General features: G+C 39.6%; 1 long non-coding RNA gene across 8 annotated transcripts in view; it reads right to left on the bottom strand.

The window, feature by feature from the left end:
* Positions 1 to 20,424, bottom strand: part of LOC143650544 (uncharacterized) — a 79,873-nt gene that overhangs the window by 30,607 nt on the left and 28,842 nt on the right. For 5 of the 8 annotated variants that reach the window (XR_013159596.1, XR_013159592.1, XR_013159595.1 and 2 more), the window contains exon 1: positions 3,355 to 3,420. The exons of 1 other annotated variant lie outside the window; for it this stretch is intronic. This is a non-coding gene — a long non-coding RNA (uncharacterized LOC143650544). Of the gene's footprint in view, positions 1 to 3,354; positions 3,423 to 20,424 lie in introns of those variants that run through there. 2 more of the 8 variants (XR_013159594.1, XR_013159591.1) reach the window with 2 other exon arrangements.

Here is a 20,424-nt window from a genome sequence, read left to right as displayed (position 1 = left end):
TAAATTGATTTACAGATTCAATGCAATACCAATCAAAATCCCAACAACTTATTTTTCAGAAATAGAAAAACCAATAAGCAAATTTATCTGGAAGGGCAGGGTGCCCCGAATTGCTAAAAACATCTTAAGGAAAAAAAACGAAGCTGGAGGTCTCGCGCTGCCGGACTTTAAGGCATATTATGAAGCCACAGTGGTCAAAACAGCATGGTATTGGCATAAAGATAGATATATCGACCAATGGAATCGAATAGAGTGCTCAGATATAGACCCTCTCATCTATGGACATTTGATCTTTGATAAGGCAGTCAAGCCAACTCACCTGGGACAGAACAGTCTCTTCAATAAATGGTGTCTAGAGAACTGGATATCCATATGCAAAAGAATGAAAGAAGACCCATATCTCACACCTTATACAAAAGCTAACTCAAAATGGATCAAAGATCTAATCATTAGGTCTAGACCATAAAACAGTTAGAGGAAAATGTAGGGAGATATCTTATGAAACTTACAATTGGAGGCGGTTTTATGGACCTTAAACCTAAAGCAAGAGCACTGAAGAAGGAAATAAATAAATGGGAGCTCCTCAAAATTAAACACTTTTGTGCATCAAAGAACTTCATCAAGAAAGTAGAAAGACAGCCTACACAATGGGAGATAATATTTGGAAATGACATATCAGTTAAAGGTCTAGTATCCAGAATTTATAAAGAGATTGTCCAACTCAACAACAAAAAGACAGCCAACCCAATTACAAAATGGGAAAAAGACTTGAACAGACACCTATCAGAAGAGGAAATACAAATGGCCAAAAGGCACATGAAGAGATGCTCAATGTCCCTGGCCATTAGAGAAATGCAAATCAAAACCACAATGAGATATCATCTCACACCCACCAGAATGGTCATTATCAACAAAACAGAAAATGACAAGTGCTGGAGAGGATGTGGAGAAAGAGGCACAATTATCCACTGTTGCTGGGAATGTCAAATGGTGCAACCACTGTGGAAGGCAGTTTGGTGGTTCCTCAAAAAGCTGAATATAGAATTGCCATACGACCCAGCAATACCATTGCTGGGTATCTACTCAAAGGACTTAAGGGCAAAGACACAAACGGACATTTGCACACCAATGTTTATAGCAGCGTTATTTACAATTACAAAGAGATGGAAACAGCCAAAATGTCCATCAACAGACGAGTGGCTAAACAAACTGTGGTATATACATACGATAGAATATTATGCAGCTTTAAGACAGAATAAACTTATGAAGCATGTAATAACATGGATGGACCTAGAGAACATTATGCTAAGTGAGTCTAGCCAAAAACTAAAGGACAAATACTGTATGGTCCCATTGATGTAAACCGACATTCGAGAATAAACTTGGAGTATGTCATTGGTAACAGAGTCCAGCAGGAGTTAGAAACAGGGTAAGATAATGGGTAATTGGAGCTGAAGGGATACAGACTGTGCAACAGGACTAGATACAAAAAGTCAAAAATGGACAGCACAATAATACCTAATTGTAAAGTAATCATGTTAAAACACTGAAAGAAGCTGCATCTGAGCTATAGGTTTAGTTTGTTTTTGTTTGTTTGTTCGTTTTTGTTTTGTTTTTTTACTATTATTACTACTTTTATTTCTTTTCTCTATATTAACATTCTATATCTTTGTCTGGTGTGTCGCTAGTTCTTCTAAACCGATGCAAATGTACTAAGAAACGATGATCATGAATCTATGTTATGATGTTAAGAATTACTGATTGCATATGTAGAATGGTATGATTTCTAAATGTTCGGTTAATTTCTTTTTTTTTTCCGTTAATTAATAAAAAAAAAAAAAACTGAATGAAGCTGTATCTGAACTATAGGTTTTTTCCGTCTTTTTTCTCTTTTTTTTTACTATTATTATTATTTGTATTTTCTCTATATTAACATTCTATATCTTTTTCTGTTCTTTTGCTAGTTCTTCTTCTAAACCGATGCAAATGTACTAAGAAATGATGATCATACATCTATGTGATGATGCTAAGAATTACTGATTGCATATGTAGAATGGAATGGTTTCTAAATATTGGGTTAATTTCTTTTTTTTTCTTTAATTAAAAAAAAAAAAAGTAACCAAAAGGAAAAAAAGTTAAGATACCATCTCACTACCACAGTGGAAAACATTTTGGCACTACCTAAAGAAATGAACTAAGCACACACCCCATGACCCAGGGTGTATATACACTCTTACACACGCACTTTGACATGTACAAAATGCTTACAGCAAAAAATGAAAACAAATACTCATATGTAGAATGCACAAATAAGTTTTGGCATATGCATTTTCACTGTTAGGCGCATCAACGTGGGTTAATTAAAAGATATATGAACAAAAAAGGATGTCCCCAAAAGTACTATCTATTAACAAATTAGGAAACGCATTTTTTGGGAAACACATCTAAGCGGTAAAATCCATAAAGAGAATAATGCTGTTTGGAAGGAGTACACAAGTTTTAGGGGGCTAATAATCACTTTCTTGGCCTGGTTTATTAAGTCACTTTGGCGTTGCAACCTTTTAATTATATATATGCAAGTTCATTCTTTATTTGGCATGTATGTTCTGTTTCCCAATAAATAACGTTTGAAAGGAAAAGGATAAACGGGAAGCACAAACTAAAAAGGCAAAAATCAAAGTAAAATGTCCGTAATCACAATAAATATTAATGGATTAACTCTCAAGTTAAGTAACAGAATGTTGACCTGAATTCTTAAAATCAGTCATAGACTATTTAAACAAGGGCCAGCTAAAATAATTAAAATATAGCTATTCAACCGAAAGGTTGAAGTTCGGGAATAAAAGTTATTCCAGGCAAATGCTAGCAAAAAGAGAATCAGTGTGCCTATATTAATATCAAACAAGAATGACAACAGGGCAAATCAAAGTTGATTATCCTCGCCCTATCATTAGCTTCTGAACTCACTTCCACCAGGTTTTCCGCACCCATCCCACGCACTCTCAGCTTTCTGAAAACGCCACGTCTGTACACACGGTGGTCCTCGCGTCCCCAGAGTTTCATAGCGCTTAACACAGCGCCTAAAATATTCTACTAGGCCGGTTGTCTGGCTTCCTGAATCCACTGACTCCCCTCTGCCTCGCGGGCCTCAGGAAAGCCGGGTGTGATGGGGTTAAGCGAGGAAAGCGGGCTTACAGGTGTGGGGGCAGAGCTGGGTGAGCGGAAGTCAAGGAAGCCGCCGCCGAAGGGCCGAAAAGGTTCCTGTCTGCCACGGGGAAGCGGAGCGGGGGCGGGGGGGGGCAAGAAAGAAAGACGTTTGGGGCGACCCACGGCAAGAAACAAAGTGCAGCATACCGTTACTCTGCCCATGTGTCTTCTGGCCACCGCCTCCAGAGAGTAATGGCTTCCGCTTCACTTCCGACTTCCAAATCTCGCGGGGTTTCATTGGCAGCCTATGACCCGGAACCAGGGGCTGAAGGTGCTTCTGGGAAACGTAGTTTTTACGTTCCGACGGCCATGGCGGTCGTGCACAGGTTAAACCTGAGTGTCCAGCTCACTTCCCCAAATTGCTCCTGTGCCCCAGGTCCCGAGGATTTTCTCGTCGGATAATCATTCACTCGGTAGTCCAAGCAACTCTCACCACTTTCAAAATTTTATATATTCAAGATTCTCCAATTTCCATCCACAGCCCACATCTCTCTCCTGACCCAGGCTCACAGATAACTGCATATGAAACATTCTCCGTTTGGGATGTTTCATAGACATTTTTAAATGGCACAGATAAAACTCTTGACTCCACCTTCTCAACCTCAAATCCGTCCCTTTTCTGTCCCCGTGTGTCCAAACTGGCAGTGGTTCCATTTACATCAACAGTCTCTTCGAGCACTCCTGGCCTCCATCAAGCTCCCCACAATTCCTCCAGAATCCTCCCCTTATCCACCAAAAAAAAAAAAAAAAAAAACTGTTCCAACATGTCTGGTATCTACAAACTGCAGCAGCACCCCACTTCTCACGTACCAAATCTGTTTTAGTTTGCTAAGGCTGCCAGAATGCAACACACCAGAGATGAATTGGCTTTTAAGAAAGGAGGATTTGTTTAGTTAAAAACTTACAGTTCTTCAGGGGAAAGGTAATTACCTTTCATCTGAGGTTCTCTCCTACACAAGAAAGCATTGGGCGATCTCTGCTGGCCTTCTCTCCTGGCTTTTGGGTTCCCACAGCTTTCCCTAGGGTCTGCATCTCCAAAGGTCTGGGCTGAGCTGCAAGTGCTGAGATGAGGTATGCTGAGCTGCTTGGACTGTGCTGCATTGAATTCTCTCATTTAAGCATCTAGCCAGTTAAATTAACTATCGTTCATTGTAGGAGGCACACCCCTTAGCCCAGCGCAGGTGCAATCAGTGGTAGATGAGTGTCACATGCCAATGGCTCATGGCCACAGCAACAGAACTAGGCACCTTCACCTGGCCAAGTTGAAACTTGAACCTAACTAACACAGAAAAACAACAAAAACAAACAAACAAACAAAAAATTCAACAAAGGTGCTGCAGTAACAGGATACTCACATGGGAAAAGAATGAAATGTGACCCCGCCATACAGCATACAAAAATAAAATTAAAATTAAAATTAATGAAATAAAAAGGAGAAACAACAACAACAATCCCACACGTTTCCCTTATAGGCCCCTCTTATTGACATTTAGCTTTGGTCTATTGCCTTTGTTACATTTAATGGAAGCATAGTACAATGCTTCCGCTAAGTATAGATCCTAGTTTGCCTTGGTTTTGTTTTTTCCGTCTACCATCCCATTTTCAACACCTTACACTGTTGACATTCATTTGTTCTTCATCATGTAAAAACATTCTTATATTTGTACATTTAACCACCATCATTATCCACTCCACATTTTACTAAGTTACGCAGTCCCAAGCTTTATCTCCTATCTCTTTTTCTGGTGCTATACATGCCCCTTGCCTTCCCCTTTCATCTATAGTCATATTCAGCTTTGCTCAGTGTACTTACAATATTGTGCTGCCATCAGATAGTATTGTGCTATACATTTCTGGATCTTTACAATCAACCTTATTGAACATTCTTTACTCCTTCAACATCAATGCCCAATCTCTATCCTCTTTCTATTTCTTGTTAACTTGTGTTCTCAACTTTAGTTCTCAGAGTTTGCTTATTAATGTAAGTTCAAAATAGTGAGACCATACAGTATTTGTGCTTTTGATTCTGGCTAATTTCACTCAACATAATGTCCTCAAGATTCATCCACATTCTTGCATGCAACATGACTTCATTCTATTGTATTATTTTTCTCTCTTTTTACCCTTAGTCTTCATTTCGGCACTCTTCTCCAAAATTCTCTCTCCTCTCTTTCCCTATCTGCCTTAGTGCTCCCTTTAGTATTTTTTGTAGAGCAATATTCCTGTTCACAAATTATCTTAGTGTCTGTTTGTCTGAAGATATTTTAAACTCTCCCTCATTTCTGAGGAACCATTTTTCTGGATATAGAATTTTGGTTAGCAATTTTTCACTTTCAGTATGTTAAATATATCTTACCACTTCCTTCTCACCTCCAGGGTTTCTACTGAGAAGACTGCACATAGTCTTATGAGCTTCCATTGCATGTGATGGGTCACTTTTCTCTTGCTGCTTTCAGAATTCTCTCTTTTTCTTTGACATATGGCTATCTGATTAGTAAGTGTCTTAGAGTAGCTCTATTTGGATCTATTTCGTTTGGATTATGCTGGGTTTCTTGGATCTGTGAAATTTTTGTGTGTTTCATAAGAGTTGGGAAATTTTCAGTGTTAGTTTCCTCCATTATTCTTTCTTCCCCTTTCCCCTTCTCTTCTTCTTCTGGGACTCCCATAGCACATATATTCATCCACTTAATGCTGTTATTGAATTCCCTGAGACCCTGCTCATGCTTTTGCATTCGTTTCCCTATTCGTTCTTTTGTGTATAGGATTTCAGATGCCCTGTCCTCTAGTTCACTAATCCTTTCTTCTGCCTCTTCAAATCAGCTGTCATAATTCTCCACCGTGTTTTTCATCTCTTCTACTGTACCTTTCATTCCTATAAGTTCTACATTTGGTTTTTCAAAATTTTGAATTCTTCATGTTCATCCAATGTCTTCTTATATCCTTCATCTCCTTTGCCATATCTTCCCTAAACTCATTGATTTTATTTTCGAATTGATTTAGAATGTTTGCTTGAACATTAGCTAGTTAACTCCTATATCTCTTTTAAAGAATTAGTTTATTCCTTTGACCAGGCTATATCTTCATTTTTTTTAGTATGCCTCATAATTTCTGGCCTATATCTAGACATCCGATTTCCTTAATTAGTTTATTCTGGAAGTCATTTTAACTCTTTTACCTAGAATTTTCCTGTTGGCTAACTTTATCCTCTGTCTGTTCTTTGACACTCAGTTCATCTTATTCTAGACCTCCAACAATCTATTTAACTGATCAGAACTTTTCAGCTCTTGTTTTTATGGTACTTTCTCTGCCTATATTGAACCATTTTTTTTTTTTTTTTTGAGGCAGGTCTCCCCAGAAGTGATTGACCCAGATTACATTTTCCAAGACAAGGCAGGACCAGGTCTCAAGTGAAGCGTGGAATCATTACCAATTTCCCTGAAGAGGAGAACCAGCAGGTTGTCTAACTTTCCTGTGGCACCTCCAGTACCTGTGTTTTTTCTAACCTGCTCTGGAGGTGGCAGTTGTCAGCCCACAGCTCTGCACTGGCATAGAGAGGTGTGGGACATTTCATTCTAAGCTTGCCCAGGATGTGCTGAGACAGAGGCTGAGGAGGAAGGTAAGCTCAAGCTGTTTCTGGTTCCCAGCACCTGGGGTCTGAATGCTCTTACATGGGGCAGCCATTTGAGCTAGGCCCTGCTTCCCCATTTTGGGAGGAAGATGAGCCCCTTAGAGAATAATCTTCCTCACTTGATTTGTAACTTTTTCTCTCAGACCAGTGGCCTTTCTTCAGAGAAGGCATCATCCTGCTGATGCCTTAATTGGGGCATGACCATGGTTTTAAAACTGTGACTTGTAAGCTAATAAATCCCCATTGTAAAAAGCAAACCCGTTTCTGGTTTATTGCATTCCAGCATCTTTAGCAAACCTAAAAAGAGGTTGAAAAATCTCTTTGTGTACCTAATGTGCTGGTTTGAAAGGATTATGTAACCTAGAAAAACCAAGTTTTAATCTTAATCAACCTTGTGGGAGCAACAGCTTCTTCTAGTCCGTATTCAGTACTACAGGTTGGAAACTTTATTAGGTTATCTCCACAGAAATGTGACTCAATCAGACTTGATTCGATGGAGATGTGTCTCCATCCAGTCTGCATGGGTCTTGGTTAGTTTACTGGAATCCTACAAAAGAGGAGACATTTTGGAGAGAGAGTCAGAGAGGACAGAGAATGATGAGAATGTCATAGCCATGGGAAGCAGAGAGTCCACCAGCCAGCAACCACTGGAGATGAAGAAGGAAAATACCCCCGGGGGAGCTTCATGAAGCAAGAGGCCTGGAGAGAAAGCTATCAGATGATGCCATGTTTGTCACGTGCCTTTCCAGTTGATAGAGAAACCCTGAACTTCATCAGCCTTTCTTGAGTGAAGGTAACCTCTTGATGGTGCCTTAATTTGGACATGCTTATAGACTTGCTTTAATTGGGACATTTTCATGGCCTTAGAACTGTAAATCTGCAACTTATTGAATTCCCTTTTTTAAAAGCTATTCCATTTCTGGTATACTGCATTCCGGCAACTGGCAAACTAGAACACCTAATACCCTAAAATTGTGACAATCTCAAAAGATTATTGACTATCAAGTTCTGAAAAATATACTACAATTGTTTAATTTGTCTGAAGCATAATGTAGGAAAACCTTTCCATAACTCTCAAGCATATTTGTCTTTACTTATGGAAATGTGACAATTAGATTTTATTCAATTACCCTCTTCTCAGGACATTTATGATTTAATAATAATTTGTTCATGACAGCTACCATTGCAAAGATATTACTGAAAATTTTTCTTTTAATGAAAGAATTCACTCAGAACAAACATGGCCTATTCTGCAACATTTCCACTGTGCCTATCATTCCTGATCTCCAGGGCAGTAGAAAGAATTCTAAACCAAACCCACACCTCCCCCATATTTCTGTACCCAAACATCCCTATAGTTCATTCATACTCAGCCAAATTTTAAGAGACCCTGGAGGTAGGGATAGGTGAGACAGTAATAATTGGGCCTGGTCTGTTGAACTTTGTTTTAAAGGTTTTAAAGAAGGCAATGGGTCTTAAAATAGATAAGGTGGGCATGGTATTCATGAGCGTTCCTTTGCCCTCCTTTTAGTCCTCATTCACTACTGTAGGAAACTTTTGACTAGATTACTTCCACGGAGATATGACATACCCAATTGTGGGTGTGACCTTTTGCTTAGAGGGAGATGTGGCTCCACCCATTCAAGGTGGGTCTTGATTAGTTTACTGGAGTCCATTACAAGGGGAAACGTTTTGAAGAAACCTCAGATGCAGTTTGAAGAACAATTGCTTCAGAGCCAACACGAGATCCTGACATTTGGAGGTCCAAGTCCCAGCAGACATTGCCGTGTGCCTTCCCCTAAGATACTAAGCAGGCCAGAGCCCAGAGTTGTGTCCCAGAGGAGCTAAGTGAAGGCCCACAGACACTTTGAGAGGAAACCACTGGCATCGGAAGCTGGAAGCAACAAAACCAGGAGCAAGGACCAGCAGATGCCAGCCACGTGCCTTCCCAGATCAGCTTTCCCCTGAGACAAGGTGGCTTTCTCTGGATACCTTAGTTAGGACATATCTATGGCCTTAGAACTTCAAACTTGTAGCTTATTAAATTCCCATTCCAAGAGCCTTTCCATTTCTGATATATTGCTTTCCAGCACCTTTAGCAACCTAACAAAATCACTAAAAGACAAACAATCCAATTTAGAAATAGTAAAAACATCCTGAATAAGATACCATTTCACGCTCATTAGAATGGCTCCTATTAAAAATATATATGATAATTGTTCAAGAGGATGTTTAGAAATAGTGGCACTCATTCAACGGTAGGGGCAATGTAAAATGGTGTATCCACTTTGGAAGGCAGTTTAGTAGTTCCTCAGAAATCTAAGTTTAGTACTATCATATGAGCTTTCAATTGCACTACTAAATATATACTGAAAAGAATTGAGAGCAGGGACTCGAACAGGTATTTACACAGCAATGCATATAGCAGTATTATTCACAATTGCCAAAAGGTAGATGCAACCCATGTCTAACAACCCATGAGTTGATATATAAATGTGGTATGTACATTCAATGGAATATTATTCAGCCATCAAAAGGAGAGAAGTCCTAAAGATATGGCAACAGGGATGAACTTGAAGACATCACGTTGAGTGAAATATGCCAGAATCAAAAGGACAAATATTACATGTAGAAGAAATAGGTACAATGATAAATAAACTCATAGAGTCATAATCTAGATCATAGGTTGCCAGAGAATGAGGTGGGGATAGGGATTGGGAAGCTGAGGCTGGAAATAAACAGGTTTCCTATTTGGAATGATTGAGGAGTTTTAGTAATGGATGGTGGTAATGGTAACACAGCACGGTGATCACAACAGCACTGAAAAATACATCTAAATATGATTAAGACAGGAAATGTTAGATTGTAATGTGTTAACAGAATAAAAATGAAAAATAAATCTATGAAACTACATTACACAGTGAACCCTAAATTAAACCATGGACTTTAGTTAATATATAATTATTAAAATGTGCTATCATCAATTGTCACGAATGTTCCACACTAATGCAAGTTATTCTTGGTGGGGTGGTAATTGTGTATTATTTGTGTATTATTTGCACTTCTTCTGTAAATCCACAATGTCAATAATAAATAAAATCTAATAATAAAGGCAAATAATGGCTATGGTTAACAGTACTATTTTATAAATTTGAAAGATTTAATGAGCATTTATTATCAAAGAATGTGTGTCTTCTAGCATGTAACATTTTGAACGGTAACTGAAATTATGCCTGTTAACATTATAATTTTGTTTAATATAATGTTTAGTACTAGGATATCTTATGGACAGTGAGGATGTTGACAAATCTTTGGGAACTTAATACAATTTCTAGAATATATATAAATATTCATAAATATATTAACATTTTATTTATATAAATTTACCTAACAGTAAGTTCAAAATCCTTTCTTAATGGATATTTCTAATGCAATTTATATCAAATAAATCTATTTTTACCCCAATTTTATAAGGTGAAATAATAGATTCTCTGTGACATTCTAGGCAGGATCACACATCATTTTGAAATAATACTTGGCTCTTTTCTTTAATTAAAGAGACACTAAAAAATTCAATAAAATACATAAAGTTGATAACATAATGGTAAATGCGCTGATTTGAAATGATGTATGTACCCTAGAAAAGCCGTGTTTTAATCCTAATCGCATTTTGTAAAGGCAGCCATTTCTTCTAATCCCTATTCAATGCTGTATGTTTGAAACTGTAATTAGATCATCTCCCTGGAGATGTGATGTAATCAAGAGTGGTTGTTGAGCTGGATTAGATGAGGACATGTCTCCACCCAATCGGGTGGGTCTTGATTAGTTTCTGAAGTCCTATGAAAGAGGAAACATTTTGGAGAATGAGAGATTCAGAGAGAGCAGAGCATAACGACATAGCCAAGAGAAGCAGAGTCCACCAGCCAGCGACCTTTGGAGATGAAGAAGGAAATCGCCTCCTGGGGAGGTTCATGAAACAGGAATCCAGGAAAAGAGGCTAGCTGATGCCGTGTTCGCCACGTGCTCTTCCAGATGAGAGAGGAACCCTGACTGTGTTCACCATACGCCTTTCCAGATGAGAGAGAAACTCTAACAATAAAAATACAAGTAAAAACTAACACCCAAGACATCCCACACCCACCATCTACCCCATCGTTTCTTTTTTTTTCTTACTTATCTGTCCATACACTGGATAAAGGGGGTATCGGTCTCAAGGTTTTCACAATCACAGTTACATCTCAAAAGCACTATAGTTATTCAATCATCTTCAAGAATCAAGGCTATCTGATTACAGTTCAACAGTGTCATATAATTCCCTCTAGCTAGTCCAATACATCAAAATCTGAAAAGGGATATCTATACACTGCCTAAGAATAACCTCCAGAATGATTTCTCAACTCTCTTTGAAATCTCTCAGCCACAGACACTTCATATTGTTTCATTTCTCTTCCCCCTGTGGTTCAAGAAGTCTTTCTCACTCCCATGATTCCATCCCCAGGAGTCATGGTTGCCAGGGAAATTTACACACCTGGGAGTGTGTCCCAAATATGGGGGAGGGCAGTGTGTTTACCTCCAGAATTGGCTTAAGGAGAGAGGCCAAATTTGAGCAACTAAAGAAGTTCTCTGGGGATTCTCTTAGGCATAATCATCAGCAGGTTTAACTTCTCTTTTGCAGGAATAAGTTTTGTAAGGGCAAGCCCCAAGATGGAAGACCTGCAACACGGCAAGCAAATGCACCACCCTCCCCCTCTCTATGTGGATCATGACTCCCAGGGGTGTGGACCTCCCTGGAAACATGGGGCAGAAATCCTAGAATGAGCAGAGACTCAGCATCAAGGGATTGAGAAAAATCCTAGAATGAGCTGAGACTCAGTACCAAGGGATTGAGAAAACCTTCTCAACCAAAAGGGAGAAGAGTGAAATGAGACAAAATGTCAATGGCTGAGAGATTCCAAACAGAGTCAAGAGGTTATCCTGGAGGTTATTCTTATGTGTTATATAGATATCACCCTTTTAGTTTAATGTGTAATAGAGAGAAACTAGAGGGAAGTACCTGAAACTGTAGAGCTGTGTTCCAGTAGCCATGTTTCTTGAAGATGACTGTATAAAGATATAGCTTTGGCAATGTGACTGTGTGATTGTGAAACCTTGTGTCGGATGCTCCTTTGATCTACAGTATGGACAGATGAATAAAACATATGTATTAAAAATAAATAAATAATAGGGGGAACAAATGTAAAATAAATTGAGTAGATTGAAATACTAGTGATCAATGAAAGGGAGGGGTGAGGAGTATAGAAAAAAGTAGGGGGAACAAAGGTTAAAACATACTGGGTAGATGGAAATGCTAGCAGTCAATGTGCAGGAGGGGTAAGAGGTGTAGTATGCATGAATTTTTTCTTTTTATTTCTTTTTCTGGGGTGATGCAAATGTTCTAAGAAATGATCATGGTGATGAATATACAACTATGTGATGCTATTGTTGGTCATTGATTATATACTAAGAATGGGATGTTCATATGTTAAGAATGTTCTTGTTTGTACGTTGTTATGTTTTGTCAATAAAAATATTTTTTAAAAATTAAATGCTCAAAAAAAAAAAGATTGAGGGCCTGTCTAAACAAATTCTTAGCCCCCAATGCTTACGTGAATATCGGGTCCTCCCCAGGTGGGGAAGGTTAATATTTCCACATTTTCCCCAAGTCCCTCAAAGGGACTTTGCAAATACTTTTCAATCTTCTGTCCAGATGACTCTGGGATTTATTGGGGTATCAAACCAACCTGTACAAACTAAAAAGATCTCATTCCCAATTCAATGTTCCTTGTAATTATATTGTTCAAAAAAGCTGTCCATATAAGTTAAATTAGGTAATGTGCTACAGAAAATATAAATTTTGCACCAAATAAACATCTCTTCCTCTGGTCTTACACAGAAGTTGAAGTTTTAAAACATAGTCAATACCATCCTTTACCCTTTAGTCTGATTTGCCTTAGTTCTACCCAGATCAGCTTCATTCATATCTCCAATTGACGTTTGATCACATTTTTAGTGTTTTCAACAGTTGCTATATGAAACAATGCTGACTTTCACAGCTGCAGAACTCTAACTCTGCCTCAGGTGTCACCCAAATACCCAAAGTTCCAGGGAATAACCAGGTTATACCCAAAGAGCTCAGTATCTCAGAATTTAGAAATAGAAGTTACAACTCTCAAATAGATGTGCCTGCTGTAAGAGCTTCCAATCTAGGAATCTTTACAATGGGCCTTCACCTGATAACCTATGCTCTCAGATTCAATTCTCAGTGTTTGCACATTGTAGTTAGTCCATATTAGTGAGGTAATATAATCTGTCTTTTAGTTTCTGGCATATTTCACTCCACTTACTGTCCTCAAGTTCATTAACCGAGTGGCCTACCTCATGACTTCATTTTTTCTTGCTGACACTCAATAGTCCATTATATGCTTACATCACAGCCCACCCTTCCTTAACCTGTTGATGTACCTGTAGGCCACCTCCGTCAGTTGCAAACTGTGAACAGTACCACCACAAACACCACTGTGCAAAGGTATATTCGTGTCTCCACTCTGAACTTCTCCAAGTACACATCTAACTATGGGGTTGTAGAATCATATGGCAACTCCACCCCTAGCCTCCTATGGAGCTACCACACTGCCCTGCAAAGGGGCTACACCACTCTACTTCTCTCTCAACAGAGAGTAGATTCATCTTTCTCTCCATGTTTTCTCCAGCATTAATATCTCTGTTCGTTTTTAAACTGTTTTATTCATAAATCACAAAATCCAACCTAAGTAAAAAAATCCATGCTTCTCGGTATAATCACATAGCCATGCCTTCACCACTACAATCAATGTGAAGACGTTTCCATTTCTTCCGTAAAGATTGCCATACCCCTCCACCATATAACTTACTTATCGACATTAAGCTTTGGCTTAATTTGCCTTTTTTTTTTTACATTCTATGGAAGGCTATTACAATGTGTTTGTTCTAGTTTGCTAGCTGCTGGAATGCAACACACCAGAAATGGAATGGCTTTTAAAAAGGGGAATTTAATGAGTTGCTGGTTTACAGTTCTAAGGCCAAGAAAATGTCCCAATTAAAACAAGTCTAAAGAAATGTCCAATCAAAGGCATCTAGGGAAAGATACCCTGGTTCAAGAAGGCCGATGAAGTTCAGGGTTTCTCTCTCAAGTGAGAAGGCACATGGCGAACACAGTCAGGGCTTCTCTCTCAGCTGGAAGGGCACATGGCGAACACGGCATCATCTGCTAGCTTCTTCTCCCGGCTTCCTAGTTCATGAAGCTCCCCGAGAGGCATTTTCCTTCTTCATCTCCAAAGATCCCTGGCCGGTGGACTCTACTACTCGTGGCTATGTCGTTCTGCTTTGCTCTCTCTGAATCTCTCATTCTCCAAAATGTTTCCTCTTTTATAGGACTTCAGAAACTAATCAAGATCCACCCAAATGGGTGGAGACATGTCACTACCTAACCCAGTTTAACAACCAATCTTGACTAAATCACATCTCTAGGGAGATGATCTAATTACAGTTTCAAACATACAATACTGCATAGGGATTAGAAGAAACGGCTGCCTTTACAAAATGGGATTAGGATTAAAACATGGCTTTTCTAGGGTACATACATCATTTCAAACCAGCACACCATCTCTAGCTTCTGTAATGCACACTCAATTTTTTTTATTAATTTTTAAGTTTTTCTTAAAATACCAGAAAACACCAAACAAACATAAACATTCTTAGCTTTTGATCATTCCATTCTACATATATAATCAGTAATTCACAATATCATCACATAGTTGCATATTCATCATCATGATCATTTCTTGGAACATTTGAATCTATTCAGAAAAAGAAATAAAAAGAAAACAGAAAAAAATTCATACATACCTTACCCATTACCCCTCCCCCTCACTGATCACCAGCATTTCAATCTAAATTTATTTTAACATTTGTTCCCCCTATTATTTATTTTTATTCCATGTTTTACTCATCTGTTGATAAAGTAGGTAAAAGGAGAATCAGACACAAGGTTTTCACAATCACACAGTCACATTGTGAAAACTTTATCATTATACAATCATCTTCAAGAAGCATGGCTACTGGAACACAGTTCTACAGTTTCAGACAGTTCCTTCCAGCCTCTCCATTACATCTTGACTAACAAGGTGATATCTACTTAATGCGTAAGAATAACATCCAGGATAACCTCTCGACTCTGGTTGGAATCTTTCAGCCATTGACACTTTATTTTGTCTCATTTCACTCTTCCCCCTTTTGGTCTAGAAGGTTTTCTCAATCCCTTGATGCTGAGTCTCAGTTCATTCTACAGTTTTTCTTAATCCCTTGATGCTGAGTCCCAGCTCATTCTAGGATTTCTGACACTCGTTGCCAGGAAGGTCCACACCCCTGGGAGTCATGTCCCATATAGACGGGGAGGGTGGTGAGTTTGCTTGTTATGTTGGCTGGAGACAGAGGCCACATCTGAGCAACAAAAGAGGCTCTCTTGGGGGTGACTCTTAGGCCTACTTTTAAGTAGGCTTGGCCTATCCTTTGTGGGGTTAAGTTCCGTATGAACAAACTCCAAGACTGGGGGCTCAGCCTATAGCTTTGGTTGTCTGCACTGCTTGTGAGAATATCAAGAATTCAACTTGGGGAAGTTTAATTTTCCCCCTTTCTCACCATTCCCTGAAGGAGACTTTGCAAATTTTTCATTCACTGTTCAAATCACTCTGGGATTTATCGGGGTATCACTCTGGACAAATAAAAAAAATCTCATGTCCTACTCAAGGTTCCATGTACTTATGGTGTTCAATTCAGCTGTCCACATAAGTTATATTAGGAAATGCACTAATCAAAGTATAAATTTTGTACCAAATAAACATTTTTTGCTTTAGTCTCACACGTAAGTTGAAATTTTAAAATATTAATTACCATCTATTTTCATCACCCTGTAGTAACGACTTTCCTTTGTTCTTCCTCATGCAAAAACATTTTTTAAATTTGTACATTTAGTCACTATCATTATACACTCTAGGCATCCCTAGATTATACCATCTCAGCCTTTACTGTCTGTCTGTCTTTCTGATTTCATTTGTGCACACTCATTTTAAGAACCACCAGTCTGGAGCAAGGGAGCAATCCCCTCCCCTCCTTTTTTTTCTTTCTAAACTCATCTTCAGTTTAATTAGCCCTGAAATGACCTTTCTTTTAAAGTTCAGTTTGGTTGAGTTATTGGCAAATCCAAGATGGCTTGGTGCTTTATTTGGGTTTAGCTGTTTGACACCTCTATTACTTTTATGCTAATTGGACTGTCTAGGTTTTCTATTTCCTCTGGGGTCAGATTTAGTAAAGTTTTTTCTTAGAAAATTACCCCTTTTGTTAAAGTATTAAAATGTGTTTGTACAGAACAATGTTGGGGATTGAATCATGTCCCTCACAGAAAGCACATTCAGGTCCCAACCCCTGGTCCTGTGGATATGAACCCATTTATAAATAGAACATTTGCAGATATTATTAGTACAGGGGGCTCCAGACTGAGTGAGTGGGGACTTGAACTCAATATGGCTGAAATCCTTTTAAGCAAAGGAATTGGACACAGGAAGAGAAGCCACAGGGAGCAGCCAGAAGCAAGAGGTCAATGGAACCTAAAAGAAAAAGGAGAAGATGCTGCTATGTGCATCACCATGTGATGGAAAACCCAAGGATCCCCAAAGATCACTGGCCAACAAGAACATACAGACCAGGGAGGAGGCAAGCCTTCAAGCCTCGAAACTATGAACCGGTAGATTTCTGTGGTCCCTTTTGGTTCCCAGCACCCTCTTACACAATGACAGCATCTCCTTGAAACACCATCTTCTCTAGGATTCTGGTCCCTCTTATGTCACAGGCTGCTCCAATTTCATCTCTTTTCTGGATGTGTCGGGGCTATGTCCTAGCCCTCTTTGCTTCTACAACTCCACTCTCTCTTTTAGCTATATAACGCTGGCCCAAGTCTTCATCATCTATGTGGGGGTGACTCCCACATTTTTATCTTTCATCCCCAACTTCATATATTAAACTGCTTACTTGATGTCCCAACCTGCTGCCTGTTGTCCCCAGTTGGAGGTTTAACATTCACTGTGAAGCAGATACATCCCCCATGACCTTGGGTGAGCCCTGCTCTACCTCCCACCCTCTGAGCTGTTTCCCATGGAGTCTTCACCTCTTCACTGTTGGGGCACCATCCACGGATGCTTAAGCCAGCCAAAGAGGAAGTGTTCTTGATTCTTCCCAGATCCTCATTTCCTATATCCAACACATCATCAACTCTGACTAGCGCCCCCTCCTGGATATGTCCAAAATCCATCCCTTATCCCTACCTGCACAGTCATCACCCAATCAAACCACCATCCTCTCTCACCTGAACAAAATTGTAATAGACCCCTGCTTTCCCACTTCCGTGTATATCCCCGCGCCACCCTTTCTCCATAGAGCAGCTAGAGAGAACTTCTAAATGCAAACATCTTCCCAACTCAAGGCTCCTCAGTGGATTTCCATTGCACAGGGACAAAAATCCAGATTCCTTCTTACAGCTTATCTGCCCATCTCTCGGTCCCCGCCATCTGAAGCTCATTTATGACTTACTCCCTCACTATCTTCACGTCACTGCTCAAATATCAGATACTCCTCGGACACCCGTGGTTAAGACTACACCTGTCCTTCGTCTTTCTGTCCCCTTACTCTGCTTTGTTCCTTATTATATATTTGCTGGTGCAATTGCTTATTTTCTGTGCACAACCCCACTCACACACCCCATCTACATGTGCTCTATGAGAGTTTGGTCTTAGTAGGTACAATCCTGCATTCCCCCCCACCCTGCCCCCCACTTTGAATCCATCGCCAACTCAAGGTAGACTGCAATATTCATTGTGGCCAGGAGGTGGCAGGGCCTCATCACATTTACCAGCTCCGAAGTTTGCGCCTCAGAATGCCTGGGTGGAAACCCTTCTAAGATGTATGAAAAGTGCCTTGGATGCTCCAGGTAAGTTCCTGGGTGGAAGCTCTTCTAAGGTGTATGTCAAGTGCCTTGATCTGTTTTAGTTTGCTCAAGCTGCTGAAATGCAACATACTAGAAATGGGCTGGCTTTTGACAATGGGAAGTCATCAGTTTACAAGCTTATAGTCCTGCGTCTGTGAAGATATTCAAATCAAGACATCAACAGGAGATGCCTTCTCCCCAAAGACTGGCTGCCAGTGATCTGGTACTCCTCTGTCACATGGCAAGGCACATGGCGGCGTCCGCTGGTGTCTCCCTTCTCTCCTGTGTTTCTTTGCTCTTGGCTTTTGGCTGTTCCATCTGTGGCTTTCTTTCTAAGCTTCTGTGTCTTTCTCTGTATTTTAATGAATTTCATCCCCCTTATAAAGGGCTCCAGTAAGAGGATTAATGCCTACCTGGGGCATGCCTTAACTAAAATAACCTAATCAAAAGGTCCCACTCACCATAGGTCTAAACCCACGGGAATGGATTAGCTTTAAGAACAGGGTCTTTTCTGGGGTCCATAAAACCTTAGTCCTCCACCATCACTGTCCAATAGAAGTGTAAAATGACCCACATGTCACAGCCAAACAGGTGTCCCCAGGGTTAGGGATGGTACTGTTGGGGTGAAGAGTAAGGAAGAAAACTCTGTAACTTCAAAATGCTCTAAGAAGTTCTATGTTTGGCCACAAATTACCCTATTCAAATCCCCCGCACCCCACCCCCCAAAACTTTTTACCTTCTGACAACAGCGCAGTACATCTTTAAGTCAATAACAAAGAATATATGAGAGTAAAACCATTTGCAAACAATGACATGCTCTACAAATAATGCTCAATCTTGACTCTCATGGCTAAGAAAGCTGGGCAGGGAGTGTTCTCAGGGCCCCCAGGACACACTCTGCACATGTTCCACTCCCAGATTGGTATTCCTGAGTCCTGGGAGTATGGAATTTCCCTGAGCAGGAGAGGCAGGGATGAAGGGGCCAAAGCCACCCCTCTCACAGCAAGATTAGATGGGCATGATGGTTAAGTTCACCCCTTGACTGGGTCATGTTGTCATTGTTTGGTCAAGCCACCACTGGCCTGATAGTTCCTGTGAAGGTATTTTGTGGATTTAAATTATCAGTCAGTTAACTGCATCTATAGTTAATTGCTTGTACAGTCAACAAAGGAGAAGGTCTTCAGCAATCAGAGGAGTCTCATCCAAGCCGTTAAAAGTCTTCAAGGAAGAACTGATGACTTCAGCAGTTGAGAGGAGAATTTCTATTTCTACTTCATCCAGCCAGGTTCTCCTGGAAAATTCACCCAAACCTTCATCAAAGTTCCCAACTTTTTGTCAATGGCTGAGAGATTCCAACCAGAGTCAAGAGGTTATCCTGGAGGTTATTCTTACGCATTAAGTACATATTACCTTGTTATTCAGGATGTAATGGAGAGGCTGGAGGGAACTGCCTGCAAATGTAGAGCTGTGTTCCAGTAGCCATGTTTCTTGAAGATGATTGAATAATGATATAGCTTTCATAGTGTGACTGTGTGATTGTGAAAAACTTGTGTCTGCTGCTCCTTTTATCTACCTTGTCAACAAACAAGTAGAACATATGGAATAAAAATAGATAATAGGGGGAACAAATGTTAAAATAAATTTAGTAGATTGAAATTCTAGTGATCAATGAAAGGGAGAGTTAAGGGGTATGGTATGTTTGAATTTTTTTTTCTGTTTTCGTTTTATTTCTTTTTCTCTTGTCTTTTTGCTTATTTTTCCGAATTGATGCAAATGTTCTAAGAAATGATCATGATGATGAATATGCAACTTTGTGATGATATTGTGAATTACTGATTATATACGTAGAATGGAATGATCAAAATGGGAATGTTTGCATTTATTTGGTGTTTTTTTATGTTTAAAAAATTAATTAAAAAAAAGTTCCCAACTTTTGACCTGCCCCGCAGAAGTTGGACTTGCCAATCCCCACGGTTGTGTGTGCCAATTCCTATAATCTCCTAATACACATACACACACACACAGGTGCATATATTATTGCAAGATAAAACAGTTCTTAGTTGGTCTTGAGTCTCATTCTGCATTTCGTTTCAGCACCTGGATAGCTCCCACTTGGTATTTATCTGCTTGCACTTACTTTGCCGAAACAGGGGTATGATGCACACTTTTTCTTATATTCCCATATTTGAGAGTTTTGGCTCATGTTGAGAAACTGAACTTCATTCATGTGCAATGACATTTCAAGAATAGTCTTTGGCTTGGAGTTCTAAACTCTGAAAGAACATGTTCTCAACCGTAATCCATTCCTGTGGTGAGAACCCACTGTGTATAGGAAATTCTGCTGAGGTACTTCAATTACAGTGTGACTCAAATCAGGATGGATCTTAATCCATCTATTTTTAAACTCTGGAGACCAGAAGAACATTGTACAGTAACCAGGTAAGACTTGGAGGAAGAGGTTAACAGACATGGGAAAGAACAGTAAATACCTCTCTCAATGCAGTGGTCACTGGTGCCCATTCCCCACTCTCATGGC

The sequence above is a fragment of the Tamandua tetradactyla genome, chromosome 11 (genome assembly GCF_023851605.1).
Source record: "Tamandua tetradactyla isolate mTamTet1 chromosome 11, mTamTet1.pri, whole genome shotgun sequence".
Classification (NCBI taxonomy): Eukaryota; Metazoa; Chordata; class Mammalia; order Pilosa; family Myrmecophagidae; genus Tamandua; species Tamandua tetradactyla.
This window is presented reverse-complemented; position numbering and strand designations above follow the sequence as displayed.